At 45.2% G+C, this 14,774-nt stretch overlaps 1 long non-coding RNA gene across 1 annotated transcript; it reads left to right on the forward strand.

Moving 5' to 3' along the window:
- The first annotated feature begins 711 nt into the window (after window positions 1-711).
- On the forward strand, window positions 712-13,724 carry LOC127034408 (uncharacterized). Its single transcript, XR_007769385.1, has 2 exons — window positions 712-7,429; window positions 13,106-13,724. It is a non-coding gene; the product is annotated as an uncharacterized LOC127034408 (long non-coding RNA).
- The last annotated feature ends 1,050 nt before the right edge of the window (window positions 13,725-14,774 follow it).

Here is a 14,774-nt window from a genome sequence, read left to right on the forward strand (position 1 = left end):
GCGCGGCAGCACCGTGAGGAACAGCCCCCTCCCCTGCAAACGGGTCAGGTACGGCCACCGCCCCGGGGAACAGCCCGCTCCCCCCTTCCCACAGGGACCCCGGCCCCAGAGAAAGGGCTGGGTACAGCCACCAAGCCTGCGGATGGCACTTAAGGGCAGCGCGTAGACAGAAGCAAAATGAATGTGGTTTGGAGCAGGCCACGTCGATATCTTCTGGGAAGAACGATTCGTGCCACAGGTGGGCTGAAAAGGAGAGAAACCTGGGAGGTAGAAGATGATCGTGGGGTGACGATAATCCCTTGCCCTTCATTAGTGCTCCCCCTCAAATACCCCAAAGCACTGAACAGACATAAGGGCCTCAATGTGTCTCCGAGGAGAGCTGGTGGGATGATCCCACTTCTGCAAATGGGGCAACCAAGACACCGGATGGGCAAGTGACTTTGTGGGTTGGCCAAGGTGACACAGGAATCACCTGGCAAAGCTGGGAAAGAACTCAGCTCACTCACTGACTCCCACTTTGTCTTGCACCACAGCAGGCCGGCTTTCCTCTGTATAGGAGAGCAGACTGCAAATCACACACTATTTTATAAAGTGATGTGATGTTAATATTTAAAACAAACCTCCAATGCAATAATGGGTCACAGATTGTATGTGCAGGGGTCACATGAAGAAAGAAAGCTTTTTATGCAGCCCTGGGATGGTGACCACAGCTGAAATATTGTGTGGTCAGCTCTAGATACTTTCTTAATGAATGAATGCGAGTATGGAGAAGAGTAACAGGAATTAAGAAGCTGGAAGGACTCATTTATAGAGAACTAAGACCCCAGTCCTAAAATGAGAGCTGTGCAAAGGGAATGAGACTCACCCAGTGTTCATTGCAGGATTGGGGCCTAAAATAATTGTCATGTCCTTTTTTACTAAGAAGTGTTGTTATTCTTATTTGGCTTATGCAATTTGGTCAAGCCAAGCCACAGTGTTCTTATCAATGATGTTCAAGGCATGAAGGCCTCCAGGAAGCTGTCATTTTGCAGTCCTCAACAATATGTCATGGTTTGTGGCTGCCCACATAGACATAGTGGACTATCTCTAAAATGCCACCGAAATTCTGCTGCAGCACAAATTCCATGTCTGGTACAAAACTGGTCCAGAAGGCTTCATTGCCTTTGCGTAAATCAAACCTGGGTTGACGTTGAGTGGGATCCAAGACAAGGTAATAATTTGTCACTTACTTTGCGAACCATGAAACCCATTTTGTGTCCTCTACCATAAATCCCTCACTCAGTAAATTTATCCACAGCGGGCGATGTGAGGGCAGACGACCATGTGATGGATTAAACAAGTCTTTAATTAACGGAAGATATGGCATATCATGCAATTCTGTCATGAGCTTTGCGACACTTCCTGAGAACACTGGGCAGAGCAATATTGCAGAGAACTAGTAACCAAGGTAGAGGAGAATTAAGTGTACCTGAAAGGATACGCATGGTGGAATTAAGTTGTAGATCATCCTTGTATGAGATGAGCGAGCCCAAACTGATGCACAGTACTCCACTGCTGAACAACAGAGTGCCAAGGCTGAAGTAAATACTTTTTGGGTGTTGACGCCGCATATCGTTCTGGCCAGTTTTCCGAGCAGGTTGTTGTACATTTTGACCTTAGTCGTTGTCTTGTCTAAGAAGTGAAGAGGGAAGATTATGAGATCAGTTTACAAATATTTACAAAAGGTAAACAAGAAGGAAAAAGAGGAACTATTTATGGTAGTAGATGGCAGTATAACCAAAGTGCCATCTACTCTGCAGTATGGCAGGTCAGAAAACAAATCAGAATAAAATGTAGATTAAAAAATGGGAAAACGTCTCACAATGTTTTTTCTTTTTCCAGCTTCCCCTACTCTGCAACAAGCTAAACTTCAATTCTGCAATAGTATGGCACAACAAACTGGCAGTTTTACAATAACACCATTTAAGTTTAAAAAATTAAAAATTGACAATTTACAAATTTTTCTTTAGGTTTCAAAGTTGATCCATTGAGCTATATAGAGCAGTTTAAGCCTTTTAGAACTACAGTTACAGAATGTCCGTAAACTCAAGAAGACACCACTGCATTTGTTTGTACACTGAACACTTTCAGCAATATCTTCTATGAGGGCTAGCAATATTTTTAAGTGAAATTTTAAATTGGGAAACCCAGTGCAAAGGCAAGAGGTAGATTCCACAGCCACAAAAATCACTGTCTATGTACAGACCTAGGAGAGAGAACACTTGGAGACACATTCCATTTTTTCTATAATTTACACAACAATGCTGTCATCATAACCAAGGAGAGAGGTGCAACATAATCTGCCTAATAAATGTATATAAATGCAGCTGCAGACATTTTCTAAAATCTTATATATTCAGAGAGCATGTGCACACTGATAGTACTGTCGTAGTGACTGAACTGAGAATTCAAATGTGGAGGGGCTAAAACCTTTACATGGGCAACCTCTCCTATGCAAAATATATATTTGTAATTGATACCATCAGGTGTATTCCAACAGCAAATATTTGCTCTTCTGACATATCTTTATCATCCAGAGACTTGTGTCTTCCTTGGCAGCGAGTGATGTTTTAGCAGTAGCCAGAGAAGGCTGGGCAACACCCCTTCTAATTCCCCACGTTCACTTTGTATAGCAAAGTTGGGGGAGGGGGTTGTGAAAGGAGATAATGTGTGTACCCAGGATGTGTGATCCATAGAAGGCTTGATTTCTAGAAAGCAGGCAAACTTTCATTTAGGTATCCATACCATGCAGGGGAAGGGACAAGAAAGTATGTAGTGAGGAGAGAGGGGATGATCCTACAACACCTCACTCAGAGTCCACTACAGAAATATGAACATGGGCAGGAAATAAGACAATAAAATAGCCGTAATTAATAATAAGAAAGCAGGTAGAAACTAAAGAAACCGCACTAATATACTACAGTAACCAGAGTAGACAACTAGCAATATTAATACTATTACTCAAAATGGTCTATTTTCCCCAATGTCTGCAATAAGCAAATACAGAACTTAAAATAAAATTATCTTAGAAGTTGCCTCTTTCTAGCTTTTTGGCCCCTTCCTCTCATTTCCCTTCCCATCTCTCACTCATTCTCTGCCTTCTCACCATTTTTTCTCATTCACATTTCTATACAGTGTATTCTCTTATATTTATTAGTCCTTTCAGGATTTCACCTTCTGTAGGTCTCCCCCACTATCATCAACTGTCTTCTTCCATTGACCCCGTTGGATTTCCACACTTAGCATTTCCTTCTTTGCCACCTTTGTTCCTCCCCCTGTTCCCCAGGATTTTCACTCCACTCTCCACCCTGGGAGTCTCCCCTCCCCTTTTTTGGATTCCCCTTCATCCTCTCTTTCCCTCATTCCCATGAGATTCTCTCCACCATCCCCTCACTACTTTCCTGGAATTTTCTTCTCCCCTTTTGTCACTCTTTACAAGGCCCCAAGAGGCAGGACCACAGTGATAGAAGAAGAGAGACAGAAAGAGGCTGGGGACCCTCCAAGGCAAGGGGTATTTCTCTCTTACTCCTCACACCTTACTCTCCTTCACTGCAGGGTTAGCAGTGTGAGGAAGAAGAGACTAATGCTGACAGGCCAGTGGGGGTTGCTATAATGCTCCTCTGCACTCAGCTGTGGTGCTGGAAGTGGCTTGAAAAACAGCTTTTCTACCTCTTCCCAGATGCTGGATAAACGAGGCAGGGGGCAACAGGACCACAGAGATAAATGCAGAGCTGTTCTACAATCTGTTAGATCATAGAATTGTCCCACAAGGGAAATAAGAATGTAAGAATGGCCCTATTGGGTCAGACCAAAGGTCCATCTAGCCCAGTATCCTGTCTTCCGACAGTGGCCAGTGCCAGGTACCCCAGAAGAAATGAACTGAACAGGTAATCATCAAGGGACACTATTCCTCCCATCCTGGCTAATATCCATTGATGGACCTATCAGTAGTGAGATCCCCATTGCTTGGGACATACACGTCAAGCATGGCAATGTGCTAGTTAAAATCCTGCATTGGCAGGGGCTGGACCTGGTGGACTAAGAGGTCTTTTCCAGCTCTAATTTCAATCTTTCTGTGACTCCACAGGGAAATCCAATCTATCTCACAAAGCTCCTTTGCTTGCAGTAAACATCAGAGCTAAGTGGTTGCCGCTGCATGGTAGCTTCATTCTGGATTCTATTTAACATAAATAAGTTCCACAGCTGCTCCTGAAGCACTGGGAATTTCACAGCTCAAAGGGACATTGTCAATGCCACATTTCTAATTTGTTAAGGAGTGGGTGGAATGGACTTCTTACAAAATTGCCATGAACAGAATGGTTTAAAGCAAAATATTTACAAAATCAGCTAACATTATTTTGAATGATCCCTTGTCATTTCAGTCAGGGCATAATAGCATGTTGCAGGAGAACCCGCCATCTGCTGCTGTCCGGGAATGTGAGTGAAACACAAGTGGGAGGCCACAGCCTTCCTGTGTGGCCTTCGACTAGTCACTTAACTCCTCCATACTATCACTCTGTGAAATGGGGAGCAGGGGAATGAGGAAAACTTCATATTTATAGAGCATTTTGAGAACTGTGGAGGAAAGAACTGAAGTGCACAGTATTATTTATTATCAAAAGTGAGCAAATGTGGGGAGAAGAAAGCATGGTTAATATTCTTTCCATTCTGGTAATGTCTAGTTATTTCTAACAATGGTAAGGAATGTTTCCTAACAAGCTATGTTGACAGTGTCCTAACTGTGATTTAATAGATGGGGCACCAGCATGCACAGCAAAACCCTGCTCGGCACCATGATCAGTACAGTATCGTGTGCTTCCTGGATTGCCATTGAGTAGGAGTCGGCAACCTTTCAGAAGTGGTGTGCTGAGTCTTCATTTATTCACTCTAATTTAAGGTTTCGCGTGCCAGTAATACATTTTAACATTTTTAGAAGGTCTCTTTCTATAAGTCTCTAATATATAACTAAACTATTGTTGTATGTAAAGTAAATAAGGTTTTAAAAATGTTTAAGAAGCTTCATTTAAAATTAAATTAAAATGCAGAGCCCCCTGGACTGATGGCCAGGACCCGGGCAGTGTGAATGCCACTGAAAATCAGCTCGTGTGCTGCCTTCGGCACGCGTACCATAGATTGCCTACCCCATAAAGGGCATGGAGTCAATACTGAGCCATACCGAGGGATTCCTTGGCACTCTTATGGAAAGGCGGGTGGGCCAGCTTCCCTGGACCAACTTAGCAAAGGCTTTTGTGGTTTTTACGGACATTTAATAAAGGAATCCTTGCCTGACACAGAAGCAGCGCCTTTATAGATTTTGCTATATAGTGTTTGAAGAAAAATACATACATATTAAATGTATAAAATACATTTCATATATTGATCCTAGTTAAAGTTTATTACATTCATCCAAAGCAGGTTATGTTACTTGAAGGTAACTTTCTGTAATAAGATTGTGAGCTCTTTGGGGCAGAGTCTGATTTCAGTGTGTGTTTTACATACATAAAGGAGCTAGCACAATGAGACTCTGATCTATGACTGGGGCTTCTAGGCACTACCACAATACAAATACTAAATAAATAATAATAAGACCACTGCATCTTTCCAAGCTCATTTCACATCCAGCTGGAATTTAGCAATACCTTACTAGGAAACAAATAATGCAGGAAATGGGAAAGAGGGACGGAATTTGATGAACGGCCCTACAACCAATGAATAAGACTGAAAAATTGAAGGGCAGTTATCATTCTAGGAGAATAAAAGTTATAAAGGAGAGAATGCTGAGATCGGGCACTGAGTCTGGTCAAAGATTCACATCAGCATAGAATAGATAATCCAGCCTTCGACAGAATTAACTGTTACCTGTCAGAAAGTATCTCCGGTACTATGACTATAGCTTAAAGCCAATCAATAATCCAGGCACAAAGAGCAGAGGAAAGAGAATCCATAGCCATATGTCACTTATCCTTATAACTGAACAAAATGTACCAGCTGTTCATGTATAAGATTTACAGCCTTTGGTAAACATGTGGACAACTTCAGATTAATAGATGCCTATATAAAAATGAAGCAATTATTAAATATATTGAACATCACAATAATTATAGATTACATTTTTAAACATTCTCAAAGTTAAAATATTTGATTCAATTGTAATTAAATACAAATGTCAACCTAAAAACTAATTTTAAAAGTTGTATTTTTGGGGGTGAATGTGTTAGAAATATTTTAATGATTACATATAAAATGCTGTAGATGTGAATAGTGCTTATTTCATGGAAAATGCAATTTGATGCCTGAAGCAGTTAGAACCCAATTCAAACAGGAAAGTAGCATCCATGTAAGTACTTGAAAAGAGCTGAGAGTTTCTTTAAGAAAACACTAGTATTTCCACATGACCTACTGAAGGGAAGGAGCACTGGTATGCTGCCAAATTCCAAGAGAGCTGAGCAGTGATTAGAGTTTAACTCCAGCATAGGAGAGAAATGTTTTCCTTTGATATCCCAACTCTAAAAAAAATTCCACAGCCCTCTGACTTCTCAAATTCAAAAACATCCAATGAATACCAGTAAAGGGATTTCACTTGGGAGAAACTTCCAGTGTATTTCAATTTTGTAATTCAGCAAAACATCCAATAATTTTTCACTTCATGCAGACACATAGCATGCCAATGTGTGTGTGTGTAATTCTGTAGCCCTGAGCAGCATGGGAGACAAGCTAATTTTTTCAATAAATCAGATTTAGAGATTACTACAGTATGGGGCAAGGACAAAGGCCCCCATCCTGCTCCCACTGAAAATTCTGGCACTGATCTTCAGTAGAAGCAGAACTGAACCATAGATGGGGACTGGTGCAGCAATCCAATATTAACTTGCAGGGGAAGAGTGCAGCTCACGGCTCTAGCTCAGTTTCAATTTGGCTGCAGAAGCAGCAGACAGAACCCCCAGGATGAGGACAATGCTGTGTGTCACTTAGTGCTGATCCCTCTGGCCAACTCAGGAGCAGTTTTGATGGACCTTGTAGAGAACTGAGTTTAGTTCTCAGCTAAAGGGCTAGGTAGGCTGACAAGGGCAGGGGAAAGAAAGTACTGTGGGGGACAGCGTGTGGAAAAGAAGGATCCAGTGAGGTTCCCTGAAAGGCTCAGGCATTGTTGAAAATAAAGTGCTCTTTTCTCAGACCTACAGGTCCGCCTAGCTTACCCTGGAAATGTACTGAACAGCTTTCCAAGGATGTAGAATAACAGACAGCGTTCACCAGTGTCTGACAGGCTCTTTGGCCAGATAGCCTCATCAGAGCTTGCACATGTGACTTGTGCCTGAAAGTTCTGCCAAATATAGGCCTTAAAGGAAAATTGCATCTCATTTGTTCATCCCACCTTTTACAAGTTCACATGGTAAGCAGACCTGATCTCAGTGCATGAATAAGTGAGGGCCTCAACTGCAAAACATGAATCTGGATTTAGATTTAGATTCCTTACCCAAACAAATGAAAAGGTCTGAGAGGTTTGGTTCTCTCTATGAAAATGCTGTTGGTCAGTTAGAATAATCATGGTTTTACACATTTGTATTTATTTCAATATTTTACAACGCACTCATGTTAGAGTATAAGGAGAGGCTACCGATTAGGAAAGGCAACAGCAAAGATCCCCAATGGAGTTGCCATAAAATCAAATACAAAAACTATTCTCAATGGGTCAAAAAGTTCAATAAATGAATGTTCTACTCACAAGACAAAAACATTTAATTTTAGGAATAAATCCCAGGATCTTCAGACAAGTTCATGAATAATACATAGTGCAAGTGCAGCTCTCCTAATAGAGCTAGTCAATCCTATTCATCGCCATACTCTAAACCGGGGTCGGAAACCTACGGGACGCATGCCAAAGGTGGCACGCAAGCCAATTTTGCCTGGCACGTGGCTGCCAGCCGGGGTCCTGGCCAGAAGGAGGCTGAGCGGGGCCGGCTGTTGAGACCCCAGACCGGTGGCAGGTGTGCCCCCCAGCCAGGACCGGCGCTAGGGTTTCTCGCGCCCTATGCGCACGGCCATTTCGCTGCCCCCCACACTGATCCCACGGCTCCGGTGGAGCTGCCACAGTCATTCCTGCGGAGAGTCCGTTGGTCCGTGGCTCCGGTGGAGCTGCTGCAGTCGTGCCTGCGGGCGGTCCACCGGAGCCGCACGAGCAGCCGACCGTCTGCAGGCATGACTGCGGCAGCTCCACCGGAGCCGCGGACCAACGGACCCTCCGCAGGCACCACTGCGGCAGCTCCACCGGAGCCGCTGCCACCCCCCCCAGCAAAATGCCACCCCCCGAATAATCCTGGCGACCAAGGTGATTGCCTAGGCTGCCTAAATGGTAGCGCCGGCCCTGCCCCCAGCTCTCCCAGGAGTGTGAGCCACTGCGGCACGGGGCCCTGAGCCTGCTGTGGGAGGGGCAGCGGCGGCTCACACTCCTGGGAGCTGCAGAGCCAGAGCGCAGCGAGGGGAGAGCTGGGGGGTGCACGGGGACCACTGCCCGCATGCATCTGCTGCGGGAGCTCCCCAGGCGGGGCAGCGGGCCGCAGCCTGGGCAGGCGCGCCCCCCGGTGCCCCCCTCACTGTGCTCGGGTTCTGTGGCTCCTGGATGTGTAAGCCAGTGCCAGCGCTGCCCCCCCCCACAGATCCCCCCCTTCTGCTGCCTCAGCACTCTGCAGGGGAGGGGCTGTGCGTGCAGCAGCCCAGCAGCTTTTTGGCTCCACGTGGAGCCAACATTTGACCGGCATGGGCATGGTAAGGGGAGTCCCGGGGGGCAGTTAGGGAGCAGGTGGAGGGTTGGGAGTTCTGGGGGTCCTGTCAGGGGGCAGGAAGTGGTTGGATGGGGTGTGGGAGTCCCAGGGGTCTGTCTGGGGGTGGAGGTGTGGATAAGAGTTGGGGAAGTCAGGGGACAGGTAAGGGGTAGGGTGCTAGGGGGGCAGTTAGGATGGAAGGGGTCCCAGGAGGAGGCAGTCAGGGGACAAGGAGCAGGGGGGCAGGTTGGGGGTTCTGACGGGGGCAGTCGGGATGGAAGTAGGAGGGTATGGATGGGGGCGGGGCTAGGGCAGGGCTCTCCCCTCTTTTTTGATTGTTGAAATATGGTAACCCTAGGCGAGGGGGTAGCTGGGGGGTGCATGGGGGCTGGCGCCCACATACATCCACTGCAGCCTGCAGGAGCTCAGGGGGGAGCTGGGCCGCAGCCTGGGCAGGAGGGACAGGGGGACACAGCTACTCCCCGCTAGCGGCGCCATCATCTTTGCAGAGCTGCTGCCCCCCTGAACAATGCCGGCTCCTCCATGGCTGAGGCTCATTGCTGCCAGAAGCGGGATGCTCTGGCTCTCCGGTGCCTCCGGAAGGCGGCTCCTCCCTGCCGAGCTGCTACAGCGGCCCAAGCCCAATGAAGTCAGTGAGTGGACTCAGGGCAGGGGCCACTGGGGTTGGGTGGGGAGGGTTCGCGGGGAGGCTGTGCACCCTCCAGGGGAGTTCAGGGGGCGGGGAGGAGGGAACCTGGTCTGGGGAGCATCCCCTGGGCACGGCTGACCCCTGGGGTCTATAAAGGCTTGTTGGGATTTGTCCCTCAATGAACAGATGTGCAAGGGGTGGGGCTACAAGGTGGAAGTTTCGCCTAGGGCGCAAAATATCCTTGCACTGGCCCTGCCCCAGGGGGTGTGTACACCCCAGCGTAAGAACCACTGCACTAAACTGATAAGATCTGCATTTTAATTTAATTTTAAATGAAACTTCTTAAACATTTTATAAAACTTATTTACTTTACATACAACAGTAGTTTATAGACTTATAGGAAGAGACCTTCTAAAAACCTTAAAATGTATTACCAGCACGCGAAATCTTAAATTAGAGTGAATAAATGAAGACTCGGCACATCACTTCTGAAATGTTGCCAACCCCTGCTCTATACGCTGTGTCAGCTACAACACCTCTACCTGTATAATTTGTATGGTTGAGCCCCTCGCCTCAGCCCCTCTGAGCTGAGTAAAAGCCAGAGCAGCCAAAGGGGCCCTAAAATCCCTGTATGAAGCTGGCGACAGAGTTCCCCAATACAGACACTGTGGAAGAACAGCTGCCCTGCCAGGACCCCCTCACAAGCCCTGGTGTATGTGGAGTATGCTGGGGAGGGGATTGCAGTACCAGTACAGCAGAGATTTCAGGCAGTGCTTTGACTCAAAGGGCACCAAGGGGATGCTGCTGTAACATAGCCAGTCCCCTAGAGCTGTCTACATTATGCCAGGGGCCTCTGCAACTCCCAGAACTGCCCAGGGTCAGGAAGGCCCAAGAGTGGCTTTAAGCCACCATACCATAGGCCTGCGGAGCCCCCTGGCAGCCCCTATGCATAGGAGCCGGAGACAGGACATGCTGCTGCTTCCAGGAGCCGTACAGAGCCATGCCACCTGTGGAACAGAGAAAACCTCTGACCCTGCTCCCCAATGAGAGCTTGAGGGCCAGATTAAAACATCTGATAGGCCTGATGCAGCCTGACGGCCATAATTTACCCATCCCTGTGTTAAAGGAACAGCAAAGAATCTCACCTGTGTGTGTTTAAGTAATGGCAGAAGATCCAGAGCTTTTCAGATACCTTTTTATCCTTTACCAAGAACTGTCAATAAATTCCAATATCTTTTGAGCACATCTAGCTGCCCCCCTTCAAAAAAAAGAAGCACCACAATTAATTAGATTTGTTTGGGCCTGATTCTGCAAAGATTTACAGATATGCCTCATTTTATACACTATTAGCAATGGGATTAGTCACAGGGATCAGGGCTTTCTTTTGTATAGAGCTTGGCAAAGGGAAAGACATCTACTACGAAAGAGTTACATTTGAAAGTGTGTCAATAGCGTCCAATGGGTCTGACATTTCCCCACTGACACTGTCATTCATTATCACCCTGAAAAGGTATAACATATATTTGAAACAGATAAAGCTCCTTCCATCTCCAAGGTCTGCAAAGCACTTGCAAACTATACACACTGTTTCATAATGCCTCCGCCTGTGGGGTGAAGGCAGCAGACCAGTTAACAGCTACACAGCTGCAAGGGGAAAAGACAAAGAAATTGAGGCAAAAATTCCTACTCTTTATGAAAAGTGCCATGGACCCTTTGATGGTGCTGGAGAGCAGACAAGGCCTTGGGTTAGAATGTTTCCTCTGAAAGAGTCCAATACAATAAAGTGTGTTGAAAAAATAAGCATATTCAATAGCTTTCTAAAAGTGGGTTGGGACAGGCTGCAGTGCTTTATTCATGGCAAACTAAGCCTCTTATCAGGGCTTTTTACTTCAGGGAAATATGTACCAATGGGCAGAGAAAAAGGGTACAGTTTTCCTTGAACAGTCACATGAAAACACAGGCACAAAGGGCAAGGTCAGAAAGCAGTGTGGGTGCAGTCATGCTCTCCATGTGATGTGTAGTATTTTTATAGTGAGAGAATGAACAAAGTGTATAGGATACAGCCAAGCTTTTTGAATAAAAGTGCTTTTGGAGGCAATGGTGGGGGGAGTCAAAGGGAGGAAGCAGAATTATGTAAGCTGTTTTATAAACTCAAGAGTTTTAAAGGCCCCATAGCAGGTTTGAAGAAGGATGAGGTTCATTTACTATATTCTTTATTTCTATAGACAAAAGGGGCCAATGAAATGATTGATTGCAACTGTTTTATAAGAGTTTGGTGTTATGTAATAAATCCACTTCATTCACTGCTCAGATGGAGAAATGCAAATATTTATTTTTAATGCGATTGCTGTTAACTTCAACAACATTCTTCTGTCTCGATGTATTTTAGCTACTATTGTCACAAATGACACCTAGGATTACTGTAACTGAAACAGACTAGAGAAAAAATATTTCCTTGTTTTTTCTGTGTTTAATTTCTACATTTGACAGCAATTTTTGTACAGTTTGTACAGTTACACTGCCAGGAAAATTGCTCCTGGCTGCTCGTCTCTGTTTCTGCATGTGGGCATAGACAGAGCCTGCTCTCTCACTCCAGCCAACCAGCAGAAAGTGGAGTGTTTCCCATGTGTTGTGAGTATGTAGCCATCATTTGAAGAAAGTGAATCAGTAATTAGGAACCAGGGTAAATCCTATATTCCTCAAATGTGTAAATAGCTGGCTACTTCATGTGCCTCCCTCCCTCCGTCACTGTGGTGCTTGCCTCACTCTCCCTGCCTCCATGACCCTCTCCATCCTCCCCTTCAGGGATTTCTAGTTTTCCTCTTTTCCTTCTCCTATTAACTCACCCCCTTCTATCACTTCCCCTCACTCCACACAAAAAAGCTTCTGGTTTTGGGGGTGCTATGAATCTAACAAACTGAGTGCCCGTCACCCTGAACCCTTTGCTTCTATGTTCTATCCCTTTCCCAAAAAGTTTACAATCTCATGCCACACTCCTGTGAACATTTATGCAACTGCATATCTTTATACTGACATAAGGGCAGTACAGGCAGGTGGGGAAAGGAGCTCCTCCCTCAGCCCAGCCCAAGTGCACCAGAGCTGCTGGGGACAGAAGCCTCCTCCGGCCCGGCCTAGGCCCGTGGAGCTGCCCGGGATAGGAGCCCCTCCCTCGGCCCAGCCCAGGAGGCACCTCTCACCTGGCCCTGAGCTGCTGCGGTGAGAGAGGACTGGGAGAATCCTCTCCCCACACTACAGCCTGCATCCTACACCCATGGCCCCACCCCAGAGCCTGCATCCCAATCCTGTGCCCCAGCCTGGAGCCCCCTTCGCACCCTGTACCTCTCATCCCTGGCAACACCTAAGAGCCTTCACCCCTAGCCAGAGCCCTCACCCCCTGCCCCCAACTCTCTGCCCCAGCCCTGAGCCCCCTCCTACACTCCGAATTCCTCGGCCTCAACCTACTACATAATTTTGTTATGTGCACCAATATGAAGGTGATGTGTCACACATCACCTCCATCTTGGTGAACATAATTAAATTCATTATGCACATGAACATAAAAAATTAGAGGGAACACTGGTTACATCCCTGACCATCTTGGCTAATAGCCATTGATAGACATCATGAACTTATCTAAGGGAATGTCTATGCTACACAGCTTTTATAGAACCCGAACCACCAAAAAAGAAAATCAACCTTCTTCTGGTGGCATCTGATGCAGATAATGAAAATGAACGTGTGTCGGTCCACACTGTTTGGACTGTTATCGAGCAGAACTCATCATCAGCATGGACGCATGTCTCCTGGGATGGTGTTTGACGCATGAAGGGATATACTAATCTTTAGCGCATCTGGCATGTAAATATCTTGGGATGCTGGCTACAACACTGCCATGAGAAGGCCTGTTCTCACTTTCAGGTGACGTAAACAAGAAGCGGGCAGCATCGTCTCTTGCAAATGTAAACAAACTTGTATGTCTGAGCGATTGGCTGAATAAGAAGTAGGACCAAGTGGACCTGTAGGCTCTAAAGTTTGATATTGTTTTATTTTTGAATGAAGGTTGTTTTTGTACATAATTCTACATTTATCAACATTCATGATAAAGAGATTGCACTACAGTACTTGTATTAGGTGAATTAAAAAATACTATTTATTTTGTTTTTTACAGTGCAAATATAAAGTGAGCACTGCACACTTTGTATTCCTTGTAACTGAAATCAATACATCTGAAAATGTAGAAAACGTCCAAAAATATTTCAATGAATGTTATTCAATTAACAACTGTGTGATTAATTTTTTAAATTTTTTAATCCTAAAATATAGGAACTGAATTATAGCTATGTGTTAAGCTGCGTGTTTGTTTACACCATGTTCTGAGTGCCTCCCCTCTAGATTTCCTTATGTGACCCTTCTTCCCTGCTGTCTTTTAGATTGTAAGCAATTTAGGTCAGTGGCTATCTGCATTATATTCTTACATCATATTCAGTGCTGAACATATTTCTGTGCTTCAAGGTTCTTTTTAGAATGTTTATTTTTCTACCAAAGTAAATAAAATTATATAAAGATTAATGTAAATCTGATCTTTGCCCCTCAGTGTACAATGTCAGTTTTTAAGAGTGCATATGCAAGGGTGCATAATAAATCTGGTAAGCTTCACACTTTAGATATTGCAATTTCTCTTCAACAAATACTCATTTCTCATATTAAACAGGTTCTATCAGGGGTAGGCAACCTATGGCACGTGGGCTGAAGGCGGCATGCGAGCCAATTTTCAGTGGCACTCACACTGCCCGGGTCCTGGCCACTGGTCCGGGGGGCTCTGCATTTTAATTTAATTTTAAATGAAACTTCTAAACATTTTGAAACCTTATTAACTTTACATACAACAATAGTTTAGTTATATAGTATAGACTTCTAGAAAGAGACCTTCTAAAAAGGTTAAAATGTATTACTGGCACGCGAAACCTTAAATTATAGTGAATAATTGAAGACTCGACACACCACTTCTGAAAGGTTGCCAATCCCTGGGTTATATTCAAGAATCATGCGTTACAGCTGCAAAAATAATTAAAACTAAAAGCAAAAGTCAGAGCCAGCCTTATGCACTCGCAAAGCTAACAGCTGCTGGGATTTTCAAGTCCCCTGTATGATCTGCAGAGATCTCCTTCTGCAGTGGGAGGAAGCAACTCCTCACTGCTTCGATGCCCTTGGCTGTGTAGTAGCCCAAGTTTAACGATGGGCTTGAGCAACAGTCAGATAGCCAGCACACAGAGCAGATTCTACTCCTGTACAGCTAATACTGACTGCAGTAATGTTTTACTTGACTG

This window comes from Gopherus flavomarginatus, chromosome 14, assembly GCF_025201925.1.
Source record: "Gopherus flavomarginatus isolate rGopFla2 chromosome 14, rGopFla2.mat.asm, whole genome shotgun sequence".
NCBI classification, from domain to species: domain Eukaryota; kingdom Metazoa; phylum Chordata; order Testudines; family Testudinidae; genus Gopherus; species Gopherus flavomarginatus.